The sequence below is a fragment of the Balaenoptera acutorostrata genome, chromosome 2 (assembly GCF_949987535.1).
Source record: "Balaenoptera acutorostrata chromosome 2, mBalAcu1.1, whole genome shotgun sequence".
Classification (NCBI taxonomy): Eukaryota; Metazoa; Chordata; class Mammalia; order Artiodactyla; family Balaenopteridae; genus Balaenoptera; species Balaenoptera acutorostrata.
The window spans coordinates 17026283-17035268 of NC_080065.1; the positions used below are offsets into that span (position 1 = coordinate 17026283).

General features: G+C 40.4%; 1 pseudogene; it reads right to left on the reverse strand.

The window, feature by feature from the left end:
* Positions 1–835: 835 nt before the first annotated feature.
* LOC103013854 (40S ribosomal protein S17-like) lies at positions 836–8758 on the reverse strand (annotated as a pseudogene).
* Between the last annotated feature and the right edge of the window lie 228 nt (positions 8759–8986).

An 8986-nucleotide genomic window follows, 5' to 3' on the forward strand; every position in this document is an offset into this window, starting at 1 on the left:
AACAAAATGTGTTTTATTAAAGAAACATTCTCCCAAGCATTGTAAGTAAATTTACATTAAATATTAAAGCTTTCTAAAGAAAAATCTATTTACTCACTTAAAAAAAAAAAAAAGAACAATGCAAAGTGCCCTTGCTATTGCTACTGAAACTACTTTTGCCAAGACTATCCCTCTAATATCCATCCTTCTGAGTGCTATAATTTTAGCCCTTACTGACTCATTCAATATTAGACTAAACTCTAGGAATAACAATAAACTGTTCAGCATTTAGAACAACAAAGACAGTAGAAACACATTTTGTGATATAATTCTCCTTATCTTATTAAGAAAAATAGTCTTGGATTTAAAGTTTCTATCATTTGTCCAGGTCTAAAATGATGTTTTCTAAAAACATTTTAATACAGTTGATTAAGTCACTTTCTTCTGTGCCAAAGTCCCAGAGAGACTATAATGATGACCTCAGTTTGGGAATGATGGCAACCACCATTGAAGAGAGGAAATTAGTTTATATTTGAATGGGATCCTTTTTTTTTCAAGTACAGAATTAGTACTCTCTCCCCCTTAGCACAAAATGTACTTGCTAGGATAGATTCAAGCTTCCTTTACTCAGCCTTCCATCTGGCTTAATCTCAGCTGAAGGGGAGAATCACAAAGCAGATGTCAGTCAAGGAGGATGGTCTGACCTCTTGGTTTAGAAGGCTGGGTGGGCAGTAGCTTCTACTTCTCCACTGGCTTCTTCCTCCAGACATAATCTCCATTTAGCCCGTTGCTTTAAGAACATGGGTTCCATTTCTTTTGTTGTTGTCCGAGGTTTACTGAAAATATTACAGCACAGCAGAAAGATTCAAACGGCTCCACGTGGTGTTTTGAAATTCATCCCTCTTGTAGGCTGAGTGACCTGCAGGTTGGACAGACTGTCAAAGTCCAAGAGCTTCAGCATTTCCTTAGTGTCAGGATCTACTTCAGTGATTTCCTGATCCCGGGCTGAGACCTCAGGCTCGTAATTATCTCTCCTCTCCCTCACCTCCTCCTGCAGCTTGATGGAGATAACGTCTCACTGGACCACTCTGAATCCACTTCATCAGATGTGTGACATAGCCTGCGATCTTGCTGTGGAGCTTCTTGCTGGGAATGATGGCGATCTCCTCGCACATGCGCTTGTTGGTGTGGAAGTCGTTGCCCGGGTGCGTGTAGTACTTCTCAATGATGACCCGGGCCGCCTTCTTCACGGTTTTGGTGCGGACGTGGCCCGTGTTGGCGGTCCTTGGTAAAAGAGGTCCATGTCTTTATTAGATGACAGACTTTAGGTCTCTGGAGTATTTTTCAGAGAAGAATGTTTGCTTTTCAAGAACAGCTACACAAAATAATCTTGAGCCAAAGTATTCTTTCTTTAGATTTCTACCAGAAGGGGAATAGAACTACAAAGTTTTATTTTCAAAACTCTCATGTTCAAGTCAATAAATATTTAAAGTCTATAAAGCACTGTACTAATGAGAAGACAGGGATTAGAAGAGTTGGTAAGATCGAACTGAAAAATGAAGACAAACAAAACGCCATATTTCTGCCTTCCAGTTGCTGATATCTTGTTGAAGAGACGAGGACATGTCCTAATAATCTGGTACAAACTGAGTTGTACCAAGTTATGCAAAGGAAGCTCAGACTCATTGGGGGTGGTAGGGATGTGATTATCGGGGAAAGCCTTTTGAGTGTTGACCATTGAGTTGAAGCTCCGAGGTCTTCAGCAAAGTGGAAGAGCGTTACAGACCCAAGAAGGAACTTGCACCAAGGCCCAGCAGCTTGAGGGCTCAGATTCCATTCTAGGAAAAAGGCTACAATGAGGGATGTATAGAGGATGTGATGGGATGAAGTGGGAGATAAAACTGTAAAAAGATGGAATGCCTTACTTATCCTTTTGTAATTTTTTTTGTCATTATTGGAAGTACATAAACATATATTCCCTTTCCAGAATGTGTCGTACTACCATAACACTATCCAGAATCCAGAAAATGATGCCAAACAGTTCATGCATTTCACCTTGACAACACTTCATCCTGTGATGAGTCCATCTCAGGGGGTCCCAAGTCAGTCTCCCCTCTTTAGCTTCTGGTACCTTTTCTCTTCACCTCTTCATCATGGCTTTCTAGATCAGAGGCCAGCAAACATTTTCTGAAAAAGGCCAGAGGGTAAATATTTTAAGTTTCACAGGTCAAACATTCTTTTTTACAGCTATTCAACGCTGCTGTTAAAGAATGAAAGCACCCATAGACAATAGGTAAATGAATGGTGTGGCTGTGTTCTGATAAAACTTTATTTAAAAAGCAAATGGCAGACCAGATTTGGACCACTGGTTATAGTTTATGGACCCCTGTTCTAGGACTATCAACTCCTTTGTCTTCTCCAAAGGATCTTAGTTGTTCCTACTCTCTGCCTTCAGTCAAGACTGCTAGTTATTTGACATCATCAGATTTCCAGTCTTGGTGAATCTGGGGTAGGACCTGATTTTGGAGGCAAGGATAAAAAGGATGGTCTTTTCCTGTCTGAACTTCAAGATGAAGGATCTAGAAGACAAAACTTTTAGCACAACTCTAGGGTGTTACTGTGCTTGAAGTGTCTCTCTTTTTTCTAGTTTTGCCAAAGACATCTTTCTGCTAATTTAGCTCATTTGGGCCAGGGCTTGAGAATGGAACTAGGTGTGTAATATATTCCAAGAAAGAGGTCAGCCAGAAGTGGAAAGATGGGAGATGAAGAAAAATACCATTTTGCTATATTTGTAATACCCAAACCTAGTTTTTGAGCGCCCACTATTTGTCAATCCACTAATTTTCCTTTAATTTAACTATTGTAACATGGGATCCAAAAAAATGAAGCATTTCAACTTAATCTATACACAGTGGAAAAATCCATTGGAGATTGTTGATCAGGAGAATAAGTGTTCAGAATTTTTTATAGAAAATATAATTCTGATAACAGTGTACAGTATAGAAGAACCAGTGGGCTTTAGTTAAAAAGTCTCAGTGGTTGTCAAGGGTTGGAGGGAGTGAGGGATGAATAGGCAAAACTAGGATTTTTAAGGCACTGAAACTGTTCTGTATGGTATTATAACGGTGGATACATTTGATACATTAGTTCAAACCCATAGAATGTGCAATACCAAGAGTGAACCCTAATGTAAACTATGAATTTTGGGTGATTATGGTGTATCAATGTATGTTCATCAATTGTAACAAAAGTACCACTCTGATGCAGAATTTGATAAAGAGGGGAGACTATACTTGTGTGAGAGCAGAGGGTATATGAGAAATCTCTGTACCACCACTCAAGTTTGCAGTGAACCTGAAACTGCTCTAAAAATTAAATTCTACTTAAAAGAAGGAATAATCCCAGAATTAACTTGTGAGATGGCATACATAGGTGCCATTTATGGCCCTCGAAGACACCCTTAGTAAGTGCACAAAGACAAAATTTCCAAAGGGCAGAGTAGGGTTGGAAGAGATGCAAGGCGTTTGCCTTAAGACTGTAGTCTAGACAGAGTGCTGCTCTGTCAGTCAAGCAGTATGCAGGTTGCACTTTCCAAAATGACTGCAACAAAAGCTCCCATCCCACATTTCTTCTTCCTATGTGATGCTGTAGCTCCTCCCATAGACGTGTAGGGGCTTTGTTTCTCCCCTTGAATCTGACGAGAGTAGAACTGATGCTACGGAACTTCCAAGGCTAGGACATGAAAGTCTATAGGGATTTCACCTGGAGCTCCTGGGACACTGTTCTGGAACTTAGCCACCATGCTATGAGGAAGTGGCAAGACCACACAGAGGTCAGGTCTAACTTTCTGGCTAAAGCTCCTTTTGAGGTCCTAGCCAGTAGCCAGCATCAACCTCCTGACATGTGAGTAGGTGAGTCACAAGGTGACTCTAGCCCCAAACACCATCTGCTGCAATAGCATGAGAGACCCCACCCCCAAGCAAACACTGCCTAACTGAACCTAGTCAACACCCAGAACAATGAGAGAAAATAATAAAGCGATTTTTGTCGCTTTGATGTGATTCTTTACACAGCAATAGATAATCAAATAAGTACAAGGGGTACAAAAAGAGAGGCCCAGCTGGGTAGTTGCTGCTGTTTAATAAATCAGTAGAAAATAATAGTTAATAATATCATGTCTAGTTCTTATGTTCATTTTTTAATATTCTGATAAAGTGGCCCAAGATTCCTTTTAAGGACCACTATATTCCCCAGCTTTCCTAAGAGTGCTAACAGGATTGACAAGATCTGGCTTCTCCAATGCAAATGGTCTGCAGGAGCCAGAAGCCTGGGAACATACACATCATGCTTAAACGACTAACCATGTATTTAATTTAAAAATAAAAAAACATTGCTCATCACTCAATAGGTACTAGGCTGATACACTCAAATCACAAGATATCAAACCCTAAAGATACAGTGCATTTTTTAATTTTGCAAAAATTGCCTTTTTATCCTTAACACATTAATTCATCTTTTACTTTTTTTGTTTTGTTTTGCTGATGCAGTCACATATCTCCTGGGATCACTACAAATCTTGATAAGGCCCTGTGGCATGTACTTTAACCTAATTATAGCAGCAACTCCAATGGCCTCTCATTCACTTGGATGTGAAGAGATGCATGACTTAACAGGGTCACATTCTTGGGCTAATTCCACTCTTCAGTCAGCCAAGAGGCAGCTGCTTGAGCGTGTCCAAGGATGTAGAATGTGGCCACTCCTGCTTCCATGCCAACACCCGCCCCCTTCATTCTCTACAAACAAAATTCTCTCCCACTTAAGGGCACAGGATAATATCACCTCCCTGGCTTCTGTTGCCCATTCCTTCCTCTAATTTGTCTAACCACATTCCTCACTTCTTCTCTCCATGACCTGAGATAATGTGTCTTTTCTACTTCAAGTCAAAATCTTCATCTTTTTTCTGAAGCCTACCACTTCCCATCCTCTCAGAGATTTTCTCCATAAATAATTCTCTCTTTTCTGTATCTTCAACCTCTTCCTCTTTCCTGACACTTGACCCTCTGCCTATAATTTTTTTAAAATTTTCCCATTCTAAAGATTAACTCTTCCTTGTCCTTGTATCTCTTTAGATACCCCCCTATCTTCCTTTTCAACCAAACTTTTTGAAAATGTTGTCAATATTTGATTTCCCTTGCTCAATTCCTATTCATTCTTTGTTCTAGCATCATCTCAATATTGCCTACATCATTTGAATGGTTGGGGTCACCAATGATTTTCGGAAATTATTCCAAGACTTATTGACTTGCTCTTGGTAAATCTTTAGAGATTCTCAACCATTTCATCCTTTGGAAATAACCTATCTTCCCTGCTTTCCACATCACTATCTCCTAATTTGACTTGACTTCCCTCTTCCTTCCCTTCCTCCTTCCTTCCTTATTTTTTCTTTTCTCTCTCTCTCTCTCAACAATATATAGGGTCTTGTATTAGTAAGCTCAGGCTGCCATAGCAAAATATTATAGATTGGGTCACTTATAACAGAAATTTATTTTCTCAAAGTTCTGGAGACTAGCAGTCCCAGATCAGGGTGCCAGCCAATTCAGTTCCTGGTGAAGTTTCTTTTCCTATCTTGCATATGGTCACCTTCTCGCTATATTCTCACATGGAGTTTCCTCTGTGCATGCACAGAGAGTAAACAAGAGATCTCTCTCTCCTCCTCTTATAAGACCAACAGTCTATGGAATTTGGGCCCCACCCTTAACTCTTTTAACCTTAATTTCCTCCTAAAGATCTTATCTCCAAATACCGTCATGTTGAAAGTTAGAGCTTCAACAAATGAATTTGGAGAGGGGACATACTTTAGCCCATAGCAGGTATAGTTTGTCACATAAAAAGTAGGCAGAGGCACACAGTTCCACGTTTGCTTGCAGGTTGGGCACCTCTCTCTTTCCCCTCTGATGCCCTTAGTGAGTTGTTGGCATTTACTTTCACACCTGTTACTTCAGAATCCCAAGATGGTTGCTACATCCTCAGAGGTTTTCCTTGAGAGGCTGAAACCAGGCAAACCTATGAGCCAAGTTCCTTTTTTTAGGAGCAAGAAAAATAACAGCGGCCCTCAGACTCCCTTTATCTCTTCCTAACCAGAACTGCCTCACATGCTCATGGATTGTCATATCAATGGCAAGGGGGATTTCCACGATTGATTTAGTCTAATCAACATCCACTTCCCCTGGGATAATGGAGGGGTGATTCTACAGCACACAGGGTTCTGTCAGTCATGCAGGCAGGAGGACGTGGACATGGCTGACTTCTATCTTTCTGACTGCCCTCTCTCAGTCTTCTTCATAAAGACCTCTTACTTCAACTGGCCCCTTAAATTTTAGTCTCCAGGATTCTTTACTTGGACTAATATTCTCTCTATACTCTTTTCCCAGGTAACCTCATTTATGCCCACTGTTTGCATTATGCCTTAAACATTATAAACCCCCAAATCACTTTCTCTAGTCTAGATATCTTCTATTGGCTAAGCTTATATATATATATATATATCTAAAGGTCTTCCTGGCATTTCTACAGGATTTTTCGCAGACATCTCAAAGTCAACATGTTGAAAAATGAAACTCGTTTCCGTTTCCGATGCCACACATTCTCCATCTCTTTAGTACTCTCTCTGTTGTTTGGTGGAAACGTCTCATAACGATTTACCCAAGCAAATAAACCACTATTATCTTAGGTGCCTTCCACTCCCTTACCTACCACATCCATTTAGTTACCAATATCTCACAAATCTCTAAACTTTTTTCATCCCTACTACCACGCCTTCCTCCTTTAGCTTCATTTCCTATTTCCTTTCTGTCATATTACAGTATTTATCAATCTAGGACCTGCTTCTAATAATGCACACCTTTGTTTGCATATCTTTCATGACTGCCAAACTTTAAGGTACAAGAGGGCAGAGACCTTCTCTTACATTCTTTTTTTTTTTTAACATCTTTATTGGAGTATAGTTGCTTTACAATGGTATGTTAGTTTCTGCTTTATAACAAAGTGAATCAGCTATACATATACATATATCCCCATATCTCTTCCCTCTTGCTTCTTTTACATTCTTGCACCCATTACAACCTGGTATATGGTAAGCCCTCATGAAAGTAAGTTCAGGTCAGTGACCAAAACTCATATATATAGAAATGATAATGCAATGTCCTTGCACTGGGCTTTCTTGCTCTTCTCAGCATAAGATACTTGAGGGAAGAATCTTTGTTGTTCCCTTCCTTTGTAACTTTCCAAAATACTGAGTGCAGTGCTTTTTTACTACTGATGACAAACACATTCAAAAATATTAATAGATTAACTCCAAAAAACAAAGCAATATGCTCTATAGTTGTGGATGGACATGACATTGATATATTTTTCCATGTTGTATGCAATGCTTTCCTGTCTGCATTACACATGGACTCCCTGGAGTTGGTCACCATCAGAGTGTGTACTTCTGTAAAATGGAATCTTGGCTCAGATCAGGTCTGTGGTGCCTTCTGGATCTCATGTCTTGTGATTCCATGATTATAAGATTACTGAGAGAAGCAAGTTCATTTTGACATAAATAAGCCCATGAACTGGGGAAGGAAGAGTGCTGTCCCTGATGATGTTCTGCAGTAACCGTTTGGCTCAAAAAAAAAGAAAATAGTTTATTTTTAACACTATGGGATAAATCTTAATCTTCGAAGTTCTCAAAGGTATGATTTTCTTTTTGGAAAACACTATTTAAGAACATCAATATACCCCTTTGAATTTGGGTCAAAATTTGATGACATAGCATTAATGATTATGTCAGAACTACTGGAACAAATCATAGGTATTGAGATAGTCTTTCTTCAATGAAATTTTATCAGTGTAATAGCTATTTCCAGAATACACCCCCATAATTAAAACTAAGATAGGATATGGGATTAAAATACCAAAAACAGGGGGCTTCCCTGATGGCACAGTGGTTGAGAAACTGCCTGCCAATGCAGGGGACGTGGGTTCAAGCCCTGGTCCGGGAAGATCCCACATGCCACGGAGCAGCTGGTCCCGTGAGCCACAACTACTGAGCCTGCGCATCTGGAGCCCGTGCTCCGCAATAAGAGAGGCCGCAATAGTGAGAGGCCCGCGCACCGCGATCAAGAGTGTCCCCCGCTTGCCACAACTAGAGGAAGCCCTCGCACAGAAACGAAGACCCAACACAGCCAAAAATTTAAAAAAAACAAAAACAAAAACAAAAACAATTGATCATATTGAAATGGAGCAGGACCCTATGGTCCTTGCCCCCCATGTCCTCAGCCTGCCTTTTGTCTGTGAAAAAGTTTAGCCAAAGAACAAGTTTAATCAGAAAACGATTAAATGAGAAAATGCAGAAACAAAGGAAAACAAGAAGACTAAATAATAATAGTTTAGTCATTAAGCAGAGTCAAGGACCTTTAGTTCCTCCTCAAGGGCTATAGATAATATTCTGAGCCCTATCCTGTGAGCTGTCTTATAGATGCTGAGACCCCCACCAGGTGGAAGAAGTTAACTACAGGACGACCAGGCTGTAGCCATGACATAAGCTGCCACAGTTCCGAGAATTGACCTCAAAGAAAAGGGGACAAACTGACCCTGGAACTGAAGATTAACTGTACTTAAAACAATCAAGATGTTGCTGATCAGACCACCGCATGACCAATCTCAAGGTGACTGTCAGAGATGACTGCTGTTTCTGCATGTAGCCCCCTTCCTCTGTCCGTAAAATCTCTTGCCCCATGATTGTCAGCATGGAGCGGAGTCGGCCTTTGGACAGGCATCTGCTCTCCTCATCCCCCTCCTTCCATTGCTGGCATCTGAAATAAAGCAAACTTTCCTTTCCACCAACCCGGCCTCTTTATTGGCTTTTGAGCGGCGAGCAGCCGGACCCCACTTTAGGTTACAATATCACATTTAAAGTTATTTTGACTAAGTTGAGTGAAATTTGCTTTCCTTCTAAGAACACGTG